Source organism: Argiope bruennichi, chromosome X1, assembly GCF_947563725.1.
Source record: "Argiope bruennichi chromosome X1, qqArgBrue1.1, whole genome shotgun sequence".
Lineage (NCBI taxonomy): Eukaryota > Metazoa > Arthropoda > Arachnida > Araneae > Araneidae > Argiope > Argiope bruennichi.
Window position 1 is genome coordinate 18,988,324 of NC_079162.1, and position 26,491 is coordinate 19,014,814.

Consider the following 26,491-nt stretch of genomic DNA (forward strand, 5'->3'; position numbering starts at 1 on the left):
TTAGGAAGTATTATCTTTCTTTTTTATATTTTCAATAATCGCGGTATGGATAAGTGAGTCATTTTTCAAAATTTAATTCGATGAAGAAAATGCTTCCGAATTCATATACTATAAATTCTTTATAACTACGTATTTCAAAGATACCTGTGAGAGTTTACCTTAATTAAATCCTCAGTTACATTAAATATTAAAATAAAAAGAATTCAAAGTGGATAATCAGCTTAAATTTTATATAACTGCTGAGTCTAATTTGATATTAAAATTGTTATTGCTAACTATTTAAAAAAACTTGCACTGAATTTCTACATTCTCCAGTTTTTAAAAATTTCAACATTTAATAATTTTTAAACTTAAATTTACATTTATCCTCTGTATTTTATTAAAAATGATTTTCTCAATTTTGGTTTGCGACAAATATCTTTGTATTTCAGTTTCAGTTTCCGACTTAAATTGGTACATTTCTCTTAGTAAAACTCGTTAAAAATGTGTCATGACTATAAAATTTTTCAAAGAATTGATTATGAATTTCCATTTGTAAATTATATTTGAAATACAGTTTAGCAATTGCCTTTTCCAAAGTCCAGTATTTAATAATGGATTTTTAAAAAATTCAGGTAAAACAAACACAGGTAGATAACAAAACAAAGAGGTATAATACAATTCTTCATTATAAATTATATAAATTACTGATATTCCAGGTTAATATAAATAATGATACTTATAAATAAATGTAAATTATAATATCTAAATATTTATAGAACAAAATGTATATATAAATTTAAAATTACCGTTAGCCCGCCCATCAAGTTAATTGTAATTGATTTCGGAATGTCAACCCGCATAAATTTAATTATTAAGCTTATTTAATTTTTGTTTAACTGAAAGCAACAATTCCTGAAATAAGCAGAGAAACATAAAAACCTGAAAAAAAAGTTTTGTACAGAAATGTGATATTTTAACTAGAGTTTTTTAATGAATAAATAACTGCAAAGTTCTAAAAAGAAATAAAACGTTATTCAATGAGATGTTATCATCTTACTTGCACTTTGCTTTTTCTTCTTAAAATGAAACAAAAGTTACTTAATATCTTAAATAAGACCGACGTCAGTAGGAAGTTATGTGTTTTTTAAAAATAATATCAAAAACAATGTAGACTTCTCTTTGTTTTAGTAATATTTGTTATTCGGGATTTTTGTATGCAATTTAGATAAAAGATTTATTTGAACAAAAACAATTTTTGCTTTCTATTTTTTTCATGCAATATGATTTTCATTATAAAGTGTCATTTATTAGAACCTTTTGTTAATTTTTTGAGAACTATGTATTAAAATTATTGGGATGAATTGCAAAATATATTAATCATTTTGAAAATTGATCCAATTTAATTGTTCTAAATCAAAAATATGATAAAATATGACTTATTGTATATAATTTTAAACAAGTTTGTGATTAAATGATTATCTTTATTTAATTTTTTTGGTCAGTTACATCATATGAAGATTTATTTTTTTAATATGAAAAAAGAATGATTTAATTTTTTAAGGAGTTCAGTTTATTGTTATATCTAATTTCGAAGAAATTCTCATTATATACAAATGTTATTTGAATAAGGAATGCATGCGCTGTCATCATAACACGTCAGAAGTATTGAAGGGTAGGTTAGAGTGATTATTATAGTTAAAAAAAATTTTATAATTCAATTTAACAATAGTAATTAAACTATATAGTTGAAGGTAATTTCCAGTTTCTTCATTTTTGACTCCATTTTCGTATTTTATCGAATCAACATAATTTTATCTCTGTGATTTATGTTTTCAAATTAAACTTTTCCTACTGTTACCTATAAACGCATATCAAACTCATGGAATTTTTTTTTAAATAATTGGAATGTTTGAGTTTCGCATGAATTTTACAATATATGAATACTTATATAGTGTATTCTTAAATACGTATACAGTGTATGAATATTATATAGTATAATTCTTATTTTCAGTAATTGATTTTTGATTGATTAATTTATAATTGATTTTGAAATTTTTAAAAAATACAAACTTGTAGTTAAAAAAGTATTTATATTTTGAAATTTATCAAAAATATTCTTTCAAGAACACTTTTTTTTTTATAAAATTGATGTTAAATCTCAAATTTTAATTAAAAAATGGTAATTTTAATTTAAATAAGTATTTATTTATTTCACCAAAAATAGCAGCAATAACTATAACTGATAGTTTGTGAATAAGATTTGATTTTGGGTAGTTCTTTAAAATTTGAATTCATTAATTTCACTTCATATAGTGTTCAACAACATCAATTTAATTAACATAGATTTAATTCGTAAAGTATGTTGTAATATATAGTGCTCAATATTTAAGTTTAATAACGTCAAAACTTATCATAGTTTGTTTCGATTATCGTATTTTGTTATAAAATTTAAATAATAATATGAAAACTTGTTTTCAATGTCAGTCAAGTGCATTTAATTTGAGATCATGCTACTGATTCAACAATTTCAATTATTCTTCGTTCTTGAGTCGTACAGTGCTTATTACCCGACGCCCCACAATAGTTAATTATTGCAAATAATCATTTATTATAATCAAATTAAATATTAAATACTTAATTACCTTCATATAAATATGAAATTAATTTATATATGTTATTTGTTTTAAAATAGAGAAATTTTGTTTACTCTTCCGACGGTGTTATGTTGCCCCCTGTCAGAAAATTTCTACCTCCGCCTCTGATATTAAATAAAAAATCCTAAATTTTTAAATTGCATTTTATTTTCAATATCAAAAAAAAAAAACGAATAACACCCCATAGGAAGATTTCCATCATTTTTTTATAAACATGCTACAAATGAACTGAAACGTAAAATGGTACTTACAAGTGGTAACATTTTTTACGTACCACTTCAAGATCAAGCTAAAATAACAGTTATTAAAAAATACACTATATGACAGTTGTGTGCATTAAAAATGTAAGGCAAATTTCGGTAAATAAATAAAACAAATTGTAACAGTTTTAAATAACAGTGTTTTTTTGCACACGCATATTAAACTTTTTACTTTTGCATACGTTTCTTTCAAAATGATTTTTATATTCATCTTCTAGTTTTCAGCCTTTATTTCTTATGACATTTATTGTGATTTAAAAATAACATGAAATATCCAAGTAGTAACCGGGGTCCAAATGCTTACACAAATCATTTTACCAAAACTGGTTTTCAAGAAATTTACCTCAATATTTTAATGAGTCAAATAAAATTTCATCCTGATGAAAAGTGACTTCGATTAATATTCAAGATATCTAAGAATAAATATTCTAATTTGTACATTTTGTATTCAGTATACTATTACAGTAACATATATTCTAATTCGTATTAATGATATTCTTATTCTAAGAATAATTTTTTAACTATTATCTTTTTATAATATTTTTAATTTGCTTCTGTAATTAATTTTTTAATAAAAAATATGGATGTCAAAACAAAACAAGAAAACCGAGCTATTCAGATAGAAATGCTCAGAGTATTGGAATTTTAATCATATTTAAAATTTAAAATTAATAAATTATAATATAATTATAATTTTAAATTAATTTCTTTATAATATTGCTTGATTTTTGACAAAAAGTATATATTCTACTTCTTACTACAGTAAGAAAGTGTTATTTAAAATCTTTTTATTTTTATTATTTTCCAGTTTTTAACCTTTGATATATTTCATGTTTCATGATTACGTATCTCATGAAATCTAAAAATCAGTATTTCTCAAATTATTTCAAGATGGCACTACCAGTGTGAAATCCTTTTTAGAAAATTATTACTTTAATTCATAATTAAAAGTACTAAAATAATTAAAACATTGTTTTCTCATCGGAAGCCAATACCGCATAAAATTTCAAAACCCTTGTAGATGAGAAAGCCAGCTCTCTATAATTTTTAAAAATTAAATTTCGAAAAGATTCGTTCTTTTACATAAAAATGTGTTAAAACGATTTCCTTTAATTACGTTGAAAGTAAATCCAGATGCTCCTGCTTCCAGATAAAAACAAACGCAATAACAAATTTAAAAAAAGCTGTATTTTCATCCCCTCAAAAAAATTTAAATTCGCTCTCATATTCTGGAAAGTAAAACAAGAGTTTTCTCAAAAATAATTGTTTTTAACTTTCTATATATACTGAAGGAAGTCCATGTTTATTTCCTTTAACCATTTATCGTAAAAAGATGCACCACCCAATGTTTGGTGTAAAACCTCAGAGCTACCAGGCAAAACATTCGAAGAAACTGTCTGTACTCGACGCTTTGTTGAAAAGACGTTTAACACGTCTCTATAAATAAAGAACTCTTGCGTAGTTGAGACGCTAACGTGTGTTCCCTCCAACGCATAAAATAGAAAAAATGTTTGTTATTTTTATGAGGTGTGTACTTATGGTGTGTGGGGACTTATAGGAAAAGTCAAGGGCAGAAATGAATTTTTAGAAATTCAGCGCTATATTGGAGTTGTTGAAAGATCTAGAATAGTTTCGTCTTGCCATTAGACAATGCATTCATGTAACAAACATATTAATAACCGTAATAATTAAAATGTCATTGAAAAGGGAAGAAGAATATACAATATATCATGTTTATAGTGAACGATATTGTAGAGACCTTGTAAAAGTACTTTTATAAACATATTATCATTGTAGAGCATCAGTACTTCCAATGTTTATGTATGCTGATCATTTTTGCTTTTTAATTGATCTGGCAAATAATTGCTGATATAAACTTTTTATGACTTTTTTATAAACTTTATTGTATTTAAATTTTTAAAGAATTTCAAAGTGAAAGTTTTAGCTGAATTTTTGCTAATAATAAAAGTATAAGTATAATAAAAGTATATATATATAAAGGTAGTATACTCAAAAGGGCGATGAAAACTGGAAAACCATTCATTACTATTATTGGAATCGTTATTGCCTACATAGACGGTTTTCTTTATTTTTCAGAAATCATCGGCCTATTAATAGGCAAGTATTGCTTTCTTATCACGTGGTTCAAAATACATTCAGCAAATAGGAATTTCGCCAGGACCGAAGAAAATGTCGTTATAAGCCGATTTATCCCCAGAGACTTATTATTTATCCCCAGAGAAAATAGAAAAATAATATTTACTAACTGCAAATAAGTACAGGTAATAATTATACAGGTGTCACAACATAATAAAAAAGAAAAAATAATATTTAATAATTGCAAATAAGGCAAAATAAAAATGACAATATCTGCAGCGATTAATCAAATTATAAAATATCAAATATAGACTTCGATAAAGCATTTGATAGAAATTTCTTATTAGATAATCTTGAGCTTCTACAGATTTCCTGAAATATTAATAGTTTTAGAAATATGTATTATGGAGGTAGAGCACAAGTTATGGTAAATGGCACACCATCAGAGATATTTGATATAAAACAAGGATGCATCTGATTTGGAATGCTTTTCATAATTGTAAGACATTAGATAATGAAGCAAACATTAAAACATCAAAAAACAGGAATATTCTGTGATTTGACTTCCGCGCTAGAAGATTTAGATTTTGTTGACAATATTGCTTTATTGTCTTCAATTTTTACTGACAAAAAAAATCATAGGGAATATTACCAAGCATTTGGGCTTAAAAATGAATGAAAGTAAAACAAAAGGGAGCGAAACAAATAATAAAATTAATAATTCATTTTTAATGAATCAAAATAAAATCGAAAAGGCTGACTGTTTTTCATATCCTGGAATTTTAAAAGACAAAATGGGAGGCACAGATGAAAAGAACTAGAATTAAAAAAAAAAAAAAAAAAAAACCATCATCCATTCAAAAGAATGTATAGATTCTAGAAAGCCTCATATATAAGTAATAAATTCGAATTACAACAATATTAGCAGTCCTTCTTTATCCCCCTCACCAAACGATAATCTATACTTATATAAAGCTCAATGTGTGTGCGCGTGTGTGTGTGTTGGCGCTCTACAGGCCAGACCGTTCGACCTACAGCTACCAAATTTGGCACATGCATACCTTGGAGGTCGGGAATGTGCACCTGGGGTCCCCTTTTTTTGAATTTTTAATTAGAATTTTAATTATTAATTAAAAACTAACTTTCCCGCCAAAAAAATCTTTTCATTTCCCCACCACCAAATGAGTAAGGCTTCATTTTTTTTCTCCCACGCTAAAGAAGACAGGCTTAACAAATTTTCGGCCGCTTATTTCAAACGATTCTGTTTATTTTCTTTATGTTTGATGCATTTAAAATTAAACATTGTTAATTAATCGATCTTTCAGATTCATTCTGAAGTACTTTTGAATAAAAATAAAACAGAATAAAGGAAATTAAAAATTTCTAATCTGCATAGCGTTACCCCAACTGGAGTAGAAAATTTACGTATTTGCGTTACCATAATATGCGTTGAAAATTCACGCATGCGCATTGTGTTCTGATTGTTGACAACTATTTTCAACGGATACAGACTTGGTTTAGAAGGCTTTATATGTTTTCGACAGATTATTTCAAAGGATTCTGTTTAATTTTTTGGGGTTTGATGCATTTAAAATCAAACATTGTTAATTAATCGATCTGTTCATGATGAATTTGAGAACATTTTGTTGAAAATTTCTTGAGATATTATATATATTAAGAAAAATATTCTTTAGTGCCCATAAGGTTTAAATTCTCAGAGACTCTGTTTTCAGTATATTTTTAAAAAATTCGTTTCATTTATAAAAAATATTATTATAATAATTGCAGTTTAATCATTTCCACTTTAAATTTTAAGCATAAATTCTACGGAAGCTAACAGAAAATTAGAGAGATACATATTACGTTATGGCTGAAGGCCTTTATAATATTATGAGTGAATGATATGACTATTAAAATTTGAAGTTTTAAAATATTTCAATGAAGGAGCAATTAAAATGGGAGTTCCATAAAATATTTAATTATTAAAATTTTAACGTGCATTAAGATTGGCGAATCGGCTGGTTGCCAAAGGCGGCTAGTATCTAATAAATAATAATAAATAAGAAGAAACGCACTGACATAGGCATTGAATGGAAAAAGATAGACCAAGATCCTCATGACTGTAGAACTCATGGCAAATTCTTTTGAATGGCCGAGTTAGGGATGTGCTCGAGAGGCAGCGTCGGACCGGGTTAAAAAGCTTGCAGCTGCTGTGGTCTTATGCACAAGCTTGGTGTAAAGAGAAATTATGAAAATGATAAAAACATGAAAGGTCGAAATGGAGAAGAAAAGTCAGGTGAAAGGCATAAAATAGTAAATATGGTAAAGTGAAAAAAAGATTAAGGGAAGGAATTTTCTTTAAAGCGTATCAATTACTGTTACGCAGAATTTTTAGTTATAGACTGAAAAGATTTAATCCAATAAAGATATCTCAGAACAAAAGTAAGCCAGTATGTTCTGAGGCAGATGCGCTCAGTGGCATATGGGTATTACCGTTTCTCTTTTCAGGAAATTCGTAATTAACTTTCAACTCTTGATAGGGCTGGGTAATGACCGAATTTCATCATCGCGATATATCGTCCAACACATATCGATATTTTTCGATATATCGTGATATCATTATTTATTTATAGCTATTATAAGCTATAAATAGTCTCTCTTAACATACTGACTGATCAGAACGACTCCAAATAAAAGGAAATTTCAATTTATATAATAAAAATATTTGCTTTCTTTTGAATAAAAATAGTTATAAAATAATTGTGCTAAACCCCCTTTAATAAAGTATGTCAATGTCGAAGCAATGTCAGAAAGTTACAATTTATAAAATTGCATTTTTTCAATATAATAATTTTTAAAATTTTATTCTTTTTACTGCTGATTCAAAAAAATTCAGTTTCTTTCATTATTCATAGAAAAAAAAAAAGGAAAACGGCATAATAATGCCTTTAACAAGTAAAATTAAATAGTTTTGATAAATCATTAATTCAAAATCTGATGTTTTGAAAAATTAATTTTATATATGAATTGCATAAATTTATATTTGAATGACATTCTTATTTTAATAGTATTATTGGTAAATTTAATTTAAATAGAAATATTAACAAAAATTCTGTCAATAAGAATGATGACCAACTTAAATAAACATTAACAGGTAACCAGAACGATATCGAAAACGTAAATTAATTATGAATATCGATTTATTGTATCGCGATTTATCGCGAGCGTCAAGCCAAAAAGCCAAAGCGGCGGTATAACGTTTTTTTTTTTTTTTTTTAAATGCGAGTAGGCTTAGGTGTGAAAATGCGAGCTGCGAATAAAATTGTAAATTTAATCTGAATTAATCCTTGTTGTATTAATTTCTGAAGATATATATTTTACGATTAAACAAAGGACAGTCAACAGCCTTCTAATAATCATAATTATTTTCCATAACGGTATTATTCATTTAGGGAACAGAAAACAGTTTATTCCAAAATGACATGCTTAAATTTTTATATATTAGAACATGACAATATTTATAGAAATATTAACAAAAATTGAGTATGAAGATGAAAAAGAATGAAGAGCAACAAAAATAAACACTAATTCGAGGTTTTCGAGGTTTTGGAATAAAGAAAATAAATTCAACTAGATTTCGCCATCTCATTATATTTTCTGATTTACTCATTAGTCGTGAGGGATGGGGTTAACTACCCGACTGATCGACTCTACTTCCAGTCGAAGTTGAAAGAAAAAGCAATTATATTCAAACGATCTCTAGCAGTCTCTTCAATAAATCAATCAAATGTAAACACGAATATCTCATTTCTCATGGGATGTAGAGCGTCAACGATGGCTCATCTAGGTTGCATGATTTTGTTCTGTTCGGAACGAGGTCGCTTCTTTCGTCGCAGTACGAATTGGAGGATTAGCAAAATAAAGACTGTCTTTGATCTTCGGAAAACGGGTTACCATGCATGACAGCGGCTATTTGGCCCGGTGCCTTTCCTCTGCACTTGCTGCTTAAAAGGCACTCGCAATATATGCAATAAGGATCGCTTTCCACTTGATGTCAATTTTTTATTTATGAAGATAAGTGGTAATCTTCTTTAGTTGTTTGATAAATGAAGAGCCGTGTTTACTACTTTAACATCTTCTGATGACGTGAAATTTACACTTGTTTGTTTCGGAAAGAATCAGATCATTTTAAAAAAGAATGCGTACTTTCTAAAATAAATAAAACACTGGTTATAATTTTTTTAAAAACGCATACTTCTATTAGTGTATTAAAAAAGAAAAAAATATTTTTATTTTAATTATTTTTTACTTTTTGACAAAAATCAATTAATTGTTGAAATAAATTATTTATCAGTTTTACAGCCACTTGACACCATTCGTACGAAACGAAACGCAATTTAATAAATCAAATGAATAACTGTTAAAATAATGTTATTTGTTGGAAACATCCATTTGTAAAAAAAATTCAGAATTCTTTTAAGATTGAAAAACTGTTTAAAATATTGCATTCTTACAAATATGAAACAAGCCTGCATGATAATGTGCAATAAGCAAGCTGTTTCATGTCATATCCTAATATATTTTTATTAGTTTGAGCTTTCATCAAGAAACTGTTTCATTCGAATTCCATTTTTGTCATTTTATTTGCATTCTTGAAGTTTTCTTATAATTTACGAAGTTTAAAATCTGCTTTCTATATTTTACTCAGATCTTGCTTTTGGTTGTTTTTTTTATAATTATAGGCTGCTTTCTTTGAAATTATCTTATTTGTGACTTACCTAAAAGTTTCACTTGCTGATCGCTTAAGAATTCGGTATAAGCTGGAAAAAGATATTGTTTACCTAGAGATTTTTTTTTTCTTTTTGTTGAAGCTGATAATTGATGTCAAAGACTTTTTCTAAAGATGAATGAAAGACAAACAGAAGATGTCATATAATGTCCCCGGTTCAAATTAGGTCATGCGAAGTTCTTTGATCTACAATATGTTGAAACAAAGAAAGCTGTTAAAGATAGCATATGAGATTCAAGAATAATGAGAGACAGTGTAAAGTACAAATATCTTTAAATCAGTCATATTGCCTACTTCTGTACTTTAAAGATTTAAATGCAGTGCCTTAAAATAATCCAATATTGCTTTGGAAAATAGACATATCTACCATTAAGATATTTGCATACAACTGAAAATTTATCAGCATTATTTTCTGAAGGATAAAATTACAAATCTTTCATAATAGGAAAAACGGTTCAAGCTTCATCTAAAAGCGATTGAAAGAATGACGTTTATCACTTATTAGTCCTAATTTATCACTTAATAGGTGTATTTCTTGTGTCGTTTCCACCCCCACCCCACCCCCCGTTTTCACGTTTTTAGTCATTTAATCATCATCAGGTTCCCTTCCTGCCACTTAAAGAGAGAGAATCAATGTGAAACTCATGTCAGTTTATTTGGTTTAATTTAGTTTAATTTATTTTTTTAAAGAAAGTTAAAAGGTACTTCAAACTATGAGCATATTATCTTCCAGGGGAAAGACCGGGCAACTATATGTATCCTTAGTCTCATGATTTCCATTTCTTTAAATAGAATTTTGCATTCTCTAACTGCCAAGATAGTTTAACGGAAGCAATATTTGATTTCATAACTTATAAAATATATTTTTATTTCTTAGTAAATGAAGTAGGAAAAGTGAAAATATAAATATTCGGAATCGAGATTTTGATGAATCTTAGACCCTTTTCGAGTCCGAGAAAAAAATTACCTTTAGCCTTATATCTATCCGTGAAAACGATAACGCAGCAAGCTCGGAGGATGAAATTAGTATGCGATCTTAGATCAAAATTGTAAATCTATTTCAAATTTTGAACGTAATCCGTCAAAGTTTGTCCTTCTACCCGTCAGTGGCCTTGAACATGATAAATCAGAAACAGAATGAACTAGATGTATGGAATTTATAGCCGGAATTGTTGATGGATACTAAATTTTGTACCAAATCCATAAACACGGTGAATCGTAGGTATGTGAACGCGAGAAATAATGAACGTCAGCAGCTAGGTGCAATAATTTGTAATGAATGGCAAACTTTAGATCAAATTAGTCAGAGGAAGATACACTAATATAAAATGCATATTTGACATAGTTCACCGCTAATGTACCCTAGAAAATTGCTGGACATTTCAAACCATACCGACAGACTGGCATACATTTTCTTCTGGTTTAAATATATCTATACTTATAATAAAGCTCAATGTGTGTGTGTGTGTGTGTGTGTGTGTTGGCGCTCTACAGGCCAGGTCATTTGACATAAAGCTACCAAATTTGGTACATGTATACCTTAGAGGTTGGGAATGTGCACCTGGGGTCCCTTTTTTTGAAATTTTGATTAGAATTTTAATTATTAATTAAAAACTAACTTTCCCGCCAAAAAAATCTTCCATTTTCCCCACCGCCAACTTTTTCGCCAAAAAAATCTTCCATTTTCCCCACCGCCAAATGAGTAAGGCAATTTGTTTGTTTTTTTCTCCCAACAGTAATAAGGCTAGGGTTAACATTTTACGGCGGATTATTTCAAACGATTCTGTTTATTTTCTTAATGTTTTATGCATTTAAAATTAAAAATTGTTAATTAATCCATGTTTCAGATTCATTCTGAAGTACTTTTGAATTAAAATAACAGAGAATAAAGGAAATTAAAAATGTATAATCTGCATAGCGTTACCCCAACTGGCGTAGAAAAATTCACGCATTTGCGTTACCGGAGCTGGCGAAGAAAATTCACGCATGCGCATTCTGATTGTTGGCATGGCAACCATTATCAACGGACGATTTAAATTACTTTTTGGTTAGTTGTATGCTTTTGTAAGTAAATTGTATTTATGTTAGTTATATATTTTTTGTATATGCTTATAGTTTTAAGTACATCGTTTTTTAAGTAGTTTTTTTTAACCTGTTTTCAATGATTTAAATTATTTTTAGGTTAGTTGCATGCTTTTGTAATTAAATTGTATTTATGTTAGTTACACATTTTTTTATATATGCTTATAGTTTTAAGTACATCGTTTTTTAAGTAGTTTTTTTAAACCTGTTTTCGACCGATTATTTTAAACGATTCATTTTATTTTCTTAGTGTTTGATGCATTTAAAATTAAACATTGTTAATGAATCGATCCGTTCATGATGAATCTGAGAAAATTTTGTTGACAAATTCTTGAGATATTACATAAATTAAGAAAGATATTCTTTAGTGCCCATAAAGTTTAAACGCTCAGTGACTCTATTATCATATCATTAAAAAAATGCTTTGTTTCAGTAAAAAATATTATTATATTAATTGCAGATTAATCATTTACACTTTAATTTAAAGCATAAATTCTACGAGGGGTTACAGAAAATGAGAGAGATACATATAACGTTATGACTGAAGGCCTTTATAATATTATGAGTGAATTATATGACTCTCAAAATTTGAAGTTTTAAAATATTTTGCTGAAAAATCTATTAAAGTTGGAATTGCATAAAATATTTAATTATTAAAATTTTAACGAAAATTAAGATTGGCGAACCGGCTGGTCGCCAAAGGCGGCTAGTTAAATAATAAAAATAAAAAAATAAATGTTTTGTTTGCATTTCAACACAGAGAAACAATTATTAAGTTTTAAAATATATTTTTAAATTTAAAATTCTAAGTAACTTAAAAAAAGTTTAATTAAGATTTATATTAAAATTTTGAGGTGATTATATTTTTGATTGAAATTTTTCTGTAGACTTTACTCCAGAATGATGTATCATAAAATTTTATAATTAAGATTAATGCTAAATATAGTAAAAACATTGAGTTTTCAACGAGTTAATTTTTGTTCTGAGATTTACAGAAATCTCCTTCAAAAAGTAAATTCATCGTAATCTGATTAACAGGAAACGCTTTCTAAAAGTTTAAAGATATTCTTTAATTTTTTCCAGTTTTTTCAACAAAAGTTTAAAAAATATACCCTCAATGTAATGAATAAAAGACTGTAAAATATAAAAAAGAATTACTTTTTTTTCATTTTTCATTTCTTTATTTTATTGTAAGTAAATTGAGATGTTATAGGAGAGAGAGACTGTTCTCATTCCGAATGTTTGTTAGAAAAAAATAGTAAAATCAAGTGAAATAAATAAGAGCTGGCCCAATTCGGTTTAAGTAGAACGCTAAAATAGAAAGCTAACCTTACTTAAAATTACTTTATTTAAGTCGATGCTATCATTGAGGAGTAAAAATAGATCTTTTCGAACTAAATGTTTATTTTCATTGATAGAATCTTCCAATAATCTACACATCTTGTTTATCTTTCAATTTATACGCTCTAAATTTGAGCCAAACGTAATTCCCTGATATTTCTTGAGGGTCTCAAAAGACAATGACAGAGTATATCTGAGTACATATGAAGTAACGCATTGATCCATCACCACAATTAGAGATCCTTCATTAGCTTTATGGGGAGTTCCAGCAATTATCGCTTTACGGCTGAAAAAAAAACTTATTTTGCATAACTTGGTCACATGTATAAATGTATTAGGTCGTTGAAAGTAGGGCATAAGAACCGGGAAAGGTGTCTTACCTGCTATCGACAAAGACGCCTTCTTTCGTCTTAAACAATACTCAATTGTCGGAGAGTCAAATTTAAACTGGATCCTTGTGGAGAGACGTCCCCCACCTCTCCCCACGCTTTTAGCACTCCTTCTTTTTGGTTTTAATGACCCTCTTTCAACCACGAGACGCCAACGAACAGATGCTGTTCCGATCTGCATCGTTTGCTAGACGATGTCTCAATGTTGGCACTCACGTGGTAATTGTTCGCCTGTAAAAACGATGAGAGTTTAATTCAAAAGATAATGGAAAAAGATTTCGCATAATTGCCATGTAACGTAAACATATACGTATGGCTTCTTCACTTTGTTTGTTTACAGTTGTTACTTTGTGAAAGTAGAAATTGTTGCTTCTCATTTTTATTATGAAAGGAAGATTACTTTCATATTAATAGCTAAAATCTCGACTTCAATACCAGAAATTAAAAAAGAAACAATTTTCACCAAAGAGTAATGATATCGTCAATATCTTTAAATATAACATGCTCAAAAGAAAATTCTCTCTCATGAGTACATATGTTAAGGAAATTCCGAATTGAAGCCTTTCCTTAATCCGAAGAAAACATGGTTTGGGGCTTAAGTAGTAAATAAGAATTCATGTTGAAATTATTCCATCAAAATTTTCCACTACTAATAAACAAAATTGTTCGTGCTGAAACGGAAATGAAATTTGCCCGGGGTTGGAGGGATAAGATTAATTTAATGATAAGTTACTAAAAATATAGTTTTGCTTGAAAATGTACACTGAAATTCCTTTTTTTTTATCAATGTCTAAAAAAATTAAGCACTAAAATTAATTTAATGTGAATTACTTTGTTTAAATGTATGCTTGCTTGCTTGCTTGGAATTCTGGAAGTTCAGTTGTAAAAAATTTAGAAATTCGCTTCTACTTTTTAACTTACAAATATACATATGTAAACAGAAAACGTTTGAAGCACTGACTTTTTCTGTCTATTAAGCACCGATGCTTTTTCTCAGAACAATGAAGAAATACTCTATAGAAAAACAAAAGGTTGGGGGGGGCAGTGTTTTCGTTTATTTTCTCGTGTAAGAAGTATGCAAAGAAAAGTATTATAATCATCGAAAAATCCCAACGTGAGGCTTCAAGGAATCCCCACGTTTCAGAACGCCCTTAACTCTTAAAAGCACATTCTTGGAATTCTGTCTATCAGTCTCTTTGTCAGCTTGTAAATACGGTACTCAAAAATACTTTGAGCTAGACGGGTGAAATTCGATATATGTTCTCTACTCAAAATTTGTCCTTGGAATGCTAACTTTATAAGATTAATTAAATTATTTCTCATTTTATTGCCAGTTGCAATAAAAATCAACATACACTAATTTTATTGTAAGTCATTTTATTTCATGAAATATGTATTCAAAACGCTCAATTTAATTCAATCCGGTCATGCTAAAAGCGTATGTTGATTTTTTATTATTTGTTGTAATACACATAATGACATTCAAAGCTATTCTGAAATTCATACAAGATGATTTATCGTTATATTAGCCATTCATATTGCCTTTATAGAATGATAAAAAAAAAGCATAAATACATGCGAATTTCTTTGACTGGAGTTTTATTTATAACGTCTAAAAACATTGTTGGAAATTATTTCTTTTTGAATATTTTATTACACTTTATGAATTAAAATTTCACATTATAATTATTAGATTTTAAAATAAAATTTTTAGATGTTTGTCCTCCTAGATTTGTCTTTGATTTTCGGGTTTTTTGAAAATTATATGTGATAACATTATTTTCCATGAAACACACTACAAATAAATTTAACAAATGATTCTCCGGAATTTGTAAGAAATAAATAATATTTAAAATTTAAAATTATTGTAATTAAATAAGGACCAGTCAAGATTAGATCAGTCAAGATAGATTTATTATATTACGATACTGACTTCTAAAAATATCCCATTTGTTTCAATAGAATATACATAACCAGATAGACAAAAAGAATTGTCAGAGATACTTTTCAGTTCTGCTGATCCTCTAAATAGCAGTCAATTCATAGAGAAAGTACGCAATAAAATGAGAAAAGAGTTATGCCTCCCGTCTCAAAAGTAAACATGGGATTTTGTCAACAGTTTTAGCACCACCATTTTCTTTCCAGATCTAAAGCCAAATGTTGGAAAGGTTTCTAGAATGTCTCAGAGATAAGATTTCTGGCATTATTTGTTGCTGCACGAAATCGAGGTCACCTAGACGAAGGTGGAAAATTTCACCTTTAATAGTTGCAAAAATTTCAGCTCTTAGTGTTACCCTAATCGACCATTTCCTTTTAAATTCAGAGTAGATTCATTCCACTTGACTTCCGCTTTACACAGTGGATTCCGTTAATTTTTTAGTCTGAGAATGAATTCATATTTTGAATTATACATACAATAGTGATACTCAGTTCTTTGGAACTGTAATTTGTAAACCTACATTTCTGGCCTTTTGAATTTGGTATAATAACTAGATAGCAAAAATTAATAATTAGAATTCTGATGTGATATAGGCAAGTTTCTAATATCGAAGTTTTGATTACGCAATTAATAATTTTAACAATTTTGATCAAAAATGTAACTGTAAGATAAGTTGTTTTCATTATTTTTCAAACATTCATTGTTCTCTTTATCATACTTTTTTGCGGCATCTTCTTCTCTTCGAACCGTGGGATACAAACCTGAGTATTGGTACTGCGCATGCCCAGCTGATGGAAATTGATCAAAAGGAATAATTCGAGTAGTTTTGTTTTCTACACGAAGAGAGGAATACAGTTTTCTTCTGTGCGTCACCTGACGATATATTTAATTATTAAGCACAATATTAAATAAATCATACGCTGAATGAAGTTTATGGTACTGGTATTTATACACAAGCCTCCTTTCATATAAAGAAAAAAAAATAGGATAATTATTAATGACCCACTGCCTTTTATATTAATGCCTTACAGATTGCTTTACGTTCCAATTTCTGTTTTAATTATCTTTCGGAAATTAACATAACAATAACTGCCACACAGTTTGACCAAGAAGTCGATTTTCTTTTCTTTCTTTTGAAATTTCATTCTGTAAATATTTCAACAGGACAAATTATGTATAAAAAATTATTTGTGTATAATTTGACTTTTATAATCATCGCGGTATTCAAAATTTCATTTTCTATAAGAAAAGTCGGATTATTTTTATGATAGAAAGATTCTCATGTTATGTGAGAGGGAAGTTTGGAGAAAGATGTGCCATCTTAATTATTTGACCTCTATTTAAAATTAACTCATGTAGCTTCAACAAATCTGACAACCATGTATGCATTTTTTATCAAACATCTGATGTAAAATTTAATATTTGAAAGAATAGAAGGAGTTTAAAAAAATGAAATAAAAAATCCTGCTAGTCTTTAGTTCATAAAAAAAGAGTAATTTCTGTGGAGGTACAGTTTAGTAAAATGCATGTATAATTTTTTGGATGATTCTTAAAGTTTAAATGTATATTGGTATGTCCCCAGAATGACATAATCTTATCTTTTAAGAAACTTATAGCACAAAAGTTGTACATTATGATATACCATTTATCTCTCTTTTCGATAAAAAGAGATTTAAGGGGAAACGAAATTTCCTCTCCATGTAAACGGGACAGCTCATCTTCGAATTCAGTTCAGATATTTGACCCTCTCGGTAACATATTTCTTACCTGTTCTTATCTAATCAAAATATTTTGAAAGGTGATTTGTGGTTTTAGGGAGCATCGTTAGAGAATTTCCCAGAAGTCGCGAGGAGAATCATTGGAATTGGCGATCTTAATATAAAGAATCTACCAAAGACCTCACAGGTTGGCACAGGTTACTATAAGCATATAGTTTAAGTACAATTTATGTAGTAGACATTGTCAGCGATGAAGTATTTTTATAATTAATTTTTAAACAATATTCATAAAAAATAATTTGACTTGAAATGCATTTAAATTAATTTAGCTTGAACGAATTGGTACAAAATTTTAAATTTGGTTTCCATTTTAAGAATATTTCCAAAAACATTGAATGGCGTATGATAAAATGAAGAAATTTTATTCACAACATTTTATAAATATTTTTAAAAAATCAAAATAAAATTTAATAGCATGTTTAAGCTGGAGATGTTCGTTCCACTTGCAAATTAAATCGAAATAATCACAGCAAAAAAATCGGAACTCAATTTCGTACTGTCAATTGCGTACTGACTTACATCTGTAAGCCTTGTGGTATACTTGTTGGCACACAAGGAGTTTATACATAGAGAACAAAAAAAAAATAAAAAAAATAAAATCATAAGGGTATTTCAATATTGATGGAATGATGTTGTTTATATTTCCATCATTATGACGTACTAAGCTCTAAAACTCGTTATTTATTTAAAGGCAACGACTTTCATTTTTCAGTGTACTAATTAATGTATCTAATTGTATAAAAGGATGTATCAGTCAAATAATTAGTCATTTTTTTCTTTATCATGAAAACGTATTCTTTTTTTTTTCTTTCAAAATGTAAACCATCAAAAGAGAGAACTAATATCGGTAATTAACACTATTAAAAATAAATGTCGGAACATTTTGCTTTATTTCTCATTATGGCACTACAAGAAACAATGGAAATCTTTTAATTAATTCCCTTTGCTTGCATCAGCATTAAGGCAAATTCGTTAACTGTATATTTCAATTTCTTTTCTTTCTTTAGAGAATTTTCTAAAATTTTAATAATTATTCATATTATTATTTGTATTCATTTATCGCTTTCCAATTTGAAGTGAATATCATCACATTTGAAGAGGAATCATTGCTCTGAGGTCTTTTAAGTTTTAGTTATAGTTAAATAATGTAACCTTAGTGAGAAGAAAAATCTTCAGATTCAAAAGAGCTTCAGTTTCAAAGAAGATATCTTGTACTTTAAAATTGATGTTTCTGTTATTAATAAACAAAATAATTCGAGATGTTGCTTTTGTTATCCCCTTTCACTTTTGTTTCTATCATTGAGTTTGTTTTCTTCTTGTTCAATTGCTATCAGTCAAAAATATTTAAGTACACGAATATCAGTTCAGCCTTCCACTCATCCGGGATTTTTTTCCAGGATGAGTGGAACGATTCTTTACACTCACTTACTGAGGATTCGATAAATTTTCCTGGGACTTTGTAGCAGTATATTGAGTTCTACTGGTATTCAATAAAAAAAGCGCTTTGAGTAAAAAACAAACAAACAAACAAAAAAGTGTTTTAGCAATTTTTATAAAATAGTTCCCGTTTTTATTAACAATTCATTCAATCTAAATGCTCCAAAATTTAGGTTTGTTTTTTGTTTTTACACGATTGCTTTGTCAATAAAATGTAAATTACGCTCCTATGCTGTTGGTTTTATTAAGAATCGTAGTTTTTTACGGAGATAGCAAACAATAATTTATTTTAGCTAAGGAACTGGAGCTTAACCGAGGGTCCTTATAATTTTTGCTTTCCTAATAAATTTTGTCGTTAAATGAAATAAAAAAATGTATTTATTTAATTACATCGATTATTTTGACATTCTTCTTGCTAGTTGCATATGAGCTAATTATCACACACAAAATTTTCTTTTTATAAAAATTTCTATGTTTAGTATATCATTAAATAAATCTTTTGAAAGGATCTCTTCTGTTTTGAAAAAAATTGCTTGAATACATTTTTAATATTCGCAGGTCCACAAGATGATCCATTTTTGCTTGAATTGTTCTGAAGAATTTCCATCTGATTAAAAATATTTTGTTGTATTTATTTTGTTGTAAAAATAAATGAGAACTACTTAATATGCTGGATCATCTTCACGAGCTCATTGCGAATTGAATTTAAAAATACAGAATCGCACATTTGTAAATGACCAAAAAATATGAATGACGAAGATTATTGAATGTGACTTGGAAAACTGCGCTTTTATTCGACTTGAAGGATCAAGTCTCTGATGTAAGCGTAAATTCTATTATTGAAATGATAATTCAACATCTATTTATTGTGCAATTTCAATGTAGGTAGTTTAATTTTGTATTATATAGTTATTTGTACTATATTTTGCTTTTATTCGTTGACTGATATAATAGATTCAAATAACTTTTTGTACAAAATTTTCAATCATATCAGTTTTAAAAATTGCATTTCTTTTTAAAATTAGTATTTCTTAAATTCCCATTTGTTAATGAATATTAACTGCTAGATGAAGAAAAAAAATTCTCCTTTTCTCCTTTTTGTTTTGAACCTGAAATTTACAAAAATTACATTCCTTACCCTAAGACAAGTAGGAATGCAAAATGAATCATCGATGAAATTGTCCTTCTGAAGATTGTTCGATTAGCCTGTCTTAGACTATAAAACACTACTCTGAATGATACACAAACCTATCAGGTCTTCCGATTTTCTTTCCCGCCGAATTAAAATATCAAGGCAAATTTCCTTTTGTTGATTCCAGAGGCTGACGGCCATCTAAAAGACTATTTCGGTTTCCCATAACTTCCGCGAATGCTGTGACAACCACCCAGCGGAATTTTCAGCCTTTAAATCGAGAAAAACATATAACAGAGTAATGTCCTGGTCTTTTGTTTCTTTTGTTGTGCATGTGAGTCGTCGCAAGATCTGTTAAAATTAGAGGTTTAGGATGCAATTGCCAACGCATTAACTTCCGTTACTGTCACTTTATCATCAGACAGAGCATTCACCTTTTCTTTCTTTCTTTCTTTTTTTGCGATTTTGTATGTTTTGCTTAATGTTATCTCACTGAAACATTAAAGCTACATTTCTTTTTCTCAGTTCCCTTTTGAGCGTGGTGTGTTGTCAACTGTTTCTTTCAAAGAAGAAACTGCTCTCTGATTTTTTGTTGTTGATATTTTTAACAGCTGCAGTGTCTGGAAATCTTTTACTGCTTGCATTTGCAATATAATGCAGTGTTTGTCAAAAGTATTCCTTTTTCAAGGAACAGCTATGAGAAACATTGCTTTCATCATTCATTGGAAACATTGCTTTCGCTTGTTAAATGGAGGAAAGTATCAGCTCATCTGAGAAATGAGGACTATGCCATTGTCTTAGCTTAACTTAACTGTAATGCAACTCAGTTTATAATTAACCAGTTAATGATCTTATTCTTATAAAAAAGTAGGGTCTTAAAAACAGCAAGGACTCTAATTAAATCTCAAATTAGACTTTGAAGTTTTCTTTCTGACAAATTTCTTCTACCAGTTCTGAATTTTAGAAGAGTATTTATTTGCATAGTATGGTGTGTTTATAGTAACGAATGAGCTCATAGTTGAACAGCATAAAATGGTTAATAATTATTTATTTACTTTTATATATTAGGCGTTATACTATTTAGTGATATCCTTTGCACTTTTAGAAAAACCGAATTACTCAGTTTATAACCACCACCACATCAAAACTAAACTAAGGCGGAAGTCATTCTGAAGAAAGAAAAAGTTATAATGACTTGATGAAAGTTATAAAGACCAATGCATAAATGTCTGGCAGTTTAGTTTGTGTTGGATTTTTGATGTTTCTAAGATTAATTAATGATACTCGATAACTTTTCGTGATATAACTCTCTGCAGAAGAAAATGAACAAGACTTCTTTCGCTATATTCTTCGACTTATTTATATTTATAACTAGTATTGTATTATTGAGATTCAAAAAGAAATCTTTACTTTTATTTTCCACATCACTTTTTTTTCTATTTTTGTCTATCCAATTTCAACTTAAAAATCATTGTTAAGACTTTAAACTATTTACTATTTTTGTTTTTCTTATCAATATATTCTTAGGGCAAAGGCGCCTTTATTAATTATAGCGATGACTGAACGAAAAATACGACTTCGTAACATGAACTCAGATTATGTGGATATTTTATAATTTGTAAAACCAGCAGCTTTCAAGTAACACATGCTGGGTTTGATAACCATTTTCATATTCGAATAGTTCAAATTCTTTTGCATACACCCATGGCAGTTGAATACACTCATGAATAACTTCAAGATTATTCTAATGCAAAATTAAAGTTCACCGAATTGTTTAAATTGTCATTACTCCTAATCACCTATTCCTAGTTTAACTATTGAAAAATTGCACTTAGTGAGTATTTGAGTAGTGATAAATAAATTAAAAGGCTATTTTAATTTCAATCAACGATTACGAACGCATAATATCTAACCTATTATAAACGCATTATAAGAAAATTCTTAACAAATTGCATACTATAGAAATGGAATTGTAGAATTTTCTTTTATATATTCATATAAAAATTTGATTTTAAGTCGTAACTAAAAAATAGTAAAATACTATTTTATAATGTCTTAGAATTGTCGTATCTGTCTCTTAAAGAACACAATTTACGATTCAAAATGCTGACAGTTGATCCCCCCCCCCCACCGCTCGGATTCACTGTAAGAAATTATGTAAATTCAAAACAAAACTTTTGTTTTATGAATCAAATCAAATATCGAATAGTTTCAAGTTTTACTCTTCTATGGAAAATCTCAATATTATTTTTTAAAAATAAGTATCTCTCTAGAATGAAAATAAATATAATACAATATTTTTTAAACAATTTGAAAGGCCATTAATGTGAAATTAGAGAGTAATTTAAATTTATTTATTGAAATATGAAATATTTGGAAATGAATCAACACATGTCGTAACACACGTATTTATATCACTAACTAGTGCAATAATACATGATTTTCCCCAAATTATACTGTTTTGAAATTTAATCATTAATAAAAAGATTGTTATTTTGAGACCTTGGATTTGTAGGGCTTTATGACAGAGTGTAACATCTCATGGAATTCTCCAAAAGAATTTTTAGATCTCTGTTTCTAAAAGAGAGAATCACAATTCTTCCTCTTTCCAAAATCACCAATTTTGTTTCCAAAATTGTTTGTTCGCCAAGCCTCCAAATTGTCTCAAATTTCGGCGATCTATTAAGATTTTCTGTAACTCCCCCTTCCCCCCACTTTAAGACTAACATAGCAGGGAAAGAATATAAAAGACTCGAGCATTATCCAAAAATTTTCAAAATTTAATGTATGTAATGCTCATCGGTTCGGTAGAAACTTGTTCCTTTTGATAAAATTCCAAAAATTAAGAAAAAAAAAACATATAACGTATTATAACAGAGTCGGCAATTGATGATGAAGATACAATTGCAACAACTGAAACATCTGTAAGCTCTTCAAATACTACTGCATGACCAAACGAGCACTGAACATTCTGTGGAAAACCCCCGCGCATGATTTTACTCAAAATTCTGAAATTGTGCCCTTACAAGATGCATTTTGTGCAACAGCTGAAACCGCAAGATTATTTCCGCAGGTTATGATTTTGCCTTGCGTTTTCTGCCGAGAATGCAAGTGGATGAGCATTGGCGATCTCATATCTTAAGGACAGACGAGGCTCATTTTCACTTAGATGGCACTGTGAACACACAGACCTGCCGTATATGAGGTTCTACCAATCTTCATGTGGTACAATAACAGCCGCTACATTCCCTTTGTTTCATGGCATGGTGTGAAATCATGACGAATTTCATTGTTGGACCGTAATTCTTCGAGGAAGTCACAGCGAACTGGTACATTAGGTGTACATTCACCAGAGACTGATACAGCAGGCTCCAGGAGGAGGATGTTTTCCCAGAGCTAAGGCAAAGAGGCTATTTGGTCACTACAATGTTAATGTAAGACGATGCAACTCATACAAGAAGATGTGCAAAGAACGAGATTCAAACTCGCTTTTAAATGAATATGTTATCCCGTGAACTTTCCCACTTGGTTGGCCAACACCGTCATATATCCAGGGCCGGCCATCTTGGGGGTGCGGTGGATGCTATGCGCCCCGCCATTGAGGAGGCCCCAACATGATCAAGAAGTAAAATAATGTTCTGAACAATAATAGCGGGTCGGAGAGAAGAGAGAAAGAAATTTAATTGGAAAAATTGACGGTTTGTAAACATATGAAGTTTGTAGATATATTATAGTTTATTACAAGTGTGCAATATAGGGTAAGTAGATGTACGGTCATTTACCTGGCCGACTAAATTAGGTTGCCAATAGTATTTTGAAAATTCATACGATAAAATATCTAATATTGTTAGATCTAATCATGTCCATGCTAAGGAAATATCCCTGTAGGTGTCAAAAAAATTAGCAAGAAAGAAAAAGGAAGTAAAGCCAAATTTTAAGAAATTATGAGTAGGTTTGTCTTCTTGTCTCTGAAGTAATTCTGACAATGAAGTTTCTTCGATTTCAGAAATTATAATTCAAGCTTCAACTGAACAAATTACACAATTTTACAATAAAAATGTCGAAAGTGAAATTCATTGAAGAACTGCATGCTTATACAAATATGATAAAATCAGAAAATAACGACGGAAATGACAATAATAGTTATGATCAAGTGAAAATAAGGATTCCAGGTTTATGACCAAATATTATAACCGATAAGTTTAGAATGTTTTGTGTTAAAACCGGACCTGTACAACACAAAGGAGTTTTTGCTAATAATGTTAAAGGTAGACCATTTTTCACTTTAAAAAAATTCCAAATGGCCAAACCCAGCTTCGCAACTGATTAATTCAAAAACACAAGACTTCATATTTTATTTTTGTTGTATAATATTTTCCAAAAGAAGAGGAAATGAACACGATTTCTAGGCGGTCAGAATTACAGGAGAAAGTTGTAAATGTAATTGAAGATCATGAGAGTTTTATTTGTCACTTTTATTCGTTTATTGCTTGGGCAGAATTATTAAAGCGACTACATTTATGTTCGACTATTGATAAAACAAATCAAGTTACTATAAATAAGGAAACGAAGCGACTTAAATTACTATTTTATAAAACTATAGGTGTAATTCTATTTTTAGCATGTAATAATCTTCCACTTCTAGGAACTCATGAAATAATAGGAACGTCTAATAATGGAAATTTTTTAAAGTTTAATCGAATTATAAGTAAACACGACTCTGTGCTAATAGATCATATAAACAGAATATAGAATTCGAAAAAAAGAATTGCGCGTCATTTAGCACATAGATCACTAGAACAAATCATTTCGGAGTTAGGAAATGAAGTCATTAACGAAATTAAATACGACATGAAAGCACTACAGTACCCAGATATTTCCCATAAGGATTAAACTTCCGTCAATCTTAAGTATGGAAAGTTTGAGGAGAAAAGATGAACTATAAACGAGTTATTTATAGGGTTTACTGAAATAACCGATGTAACTGGAGAAAGAGTAACAAAGACTCTATTGAAAAGATTAAGAGAATTTGATTTAGATATTGTAGAAACATGATTTGTAGAGAACAGGCACACGGCTATGGTAGCAGCAGAGAAGGGAAATTTAAAGATGAACAATCTAGAATAATTGCTCCAAACCCTCATACAATTTATGTGCCTTTTAATTCATTAATTTGTGATGCCACATTCAGCAGAATATATTGAAATGTGGTTTTTTTTGGGGGGGGGATATTGCAACATTTATTTATATCGTTTATTTTCTGTATCTACTAAAATGTGGGAATTTTTACAAAATTATTTAAATATTTCTCTTAACCCATTTATACGACACACGTTGGGAAGTCAAAATATATTCTATTAAAGTAGTGTACATTTAGTTTGAACAAACTTGTAATGCCCTAGAAGAATTTATTGATGCACATAACAATGATACAGCGGTATCTGCAGCTATAAATCTAATGGATTCAATACAAGAAATGCCATTTATCTTATGCTTAATAATATGGTTTGCAATATTGTCCAAAATTAACACTATCAATAAACTATTTCAAACAAAATCAATTGTTATTGATTTACTTAATTTAATTTACTCAATAAGATTAAAACTAAAATCCAATATTTAATACATTTTTAGACGAAGAAAAAGTGAAAAACACATAATTTGAATATTTCAGACCGTTTTAATTAAAAGCGAATTCGAAAAAGAAAAAGATTGTATTCCGAAATAGCAGAAGATAAAGTTATAGAAACCCCGATGGAGGAATTTAGATATTATTTTTAACACAGTTTTGATACTGTTATGCCGGCGTCCTGGCATAGGGGTAGCGCGTCTTCCCCGTGATCTGGGCGTCCCGGGTTCGAGTCCCGGTTTGGGCATGGTTGTTATTCTGTTGTTCTATCTGTGAGATGTGTGAATGTGCCCTCCTGTAAAAAGGGGTTGTGCAAGCGAATGAGTGATGCGTGAGTGGCAAAGTCGTACTCTTGGCCCTAGTTGGCGCTGTTATAAAACATAAGAGACGTTCCCCCTCAGACTTAAATCGCTGTCCTTGTGACAGCGGGCTTGTCAGTGGCAAGTGCCATAAGAAACAAACAAACGATACTGTTATTGTACAGATAGAAAATAGATTTAAAAGTATTTCAAATCAATCACTGATAAAAAAAAAAAAAAAAAACACTTTAGAAAAATGATTCAAAAACTCCTAACCCAAGAAATTGGTTTGCCAGGAGATTAGATTTCGAATGAAAGGGATGCAAATAAAGCACAAAAATACTGTAATACTCGCTAAATAATAATTATAATGAATTATTTCTAAATGTATTTACTGTGTTAAAACTTTTCTTTACGTTGCCAGTTACTATAGAAAGTGCTGAGCGGTCTTTCAGCAAATTAAAATCGGCAAAGAAATGTCCTCGATCAAGCTAAGTACAGAAGCGTCGTTTCAGAATTCTTAAATGCACTCGCTATATTAAGAATCTAAAAAGAAGTTGCAAAAAATTGTAATTTTTCTGAAGTAATTAATAAGAAAAACAAAATTACACATTAAATAAACATAAAATAGTAATATATGTTCGTGCTTGTATTTTTTTTTTTCCTTTACCAAAAATTTAGGG

The 26,491-nt window shown here is 29.1% G+C and overlaps 1 protein-coding gene and 1 long non-coding RNA gene across 4 annotated transcripts in view; one reads left to right on the plus strand and one right to left on the minus strand.

Annotated features, from left to right (window-relative positions):
• The window catches only part of LOC129958531 (uncharacterized), a 55,178-nt gene that overhangs the window by 27,589 nt on the left and 1,098 nt on the right, over positions 1-26,491 (minus strand). The window contains exons 2-3 of one of the 2 annotated variants that reach the window (XR_008783236.1): positions 13,586-13,825; positions 13,251-13,491 (exon numbers count right to left, since the gene is read on the minus strand). This is a non-coding gene — a long non-coding RNA (uncharacterized LOC129958531). Of the gene's footprint in view, positions 1-13,250; positions 13,492-13,585; positions 13,826-26,491 lie in introns of those variants that run through there. The other variant, XR_008783235.1, reaches the window with a different exon arrangement.
• Positions 1-26,491, plus strand: part of LOC129958529 (tau-tubulin kinase homolog Asator-like) — a 109,835-nt gene that overhangs the window by 15,076 nt on the left and 68,268 nt on the right. The gene's annotated exons all lie outside the window — the stretch shown is intronic.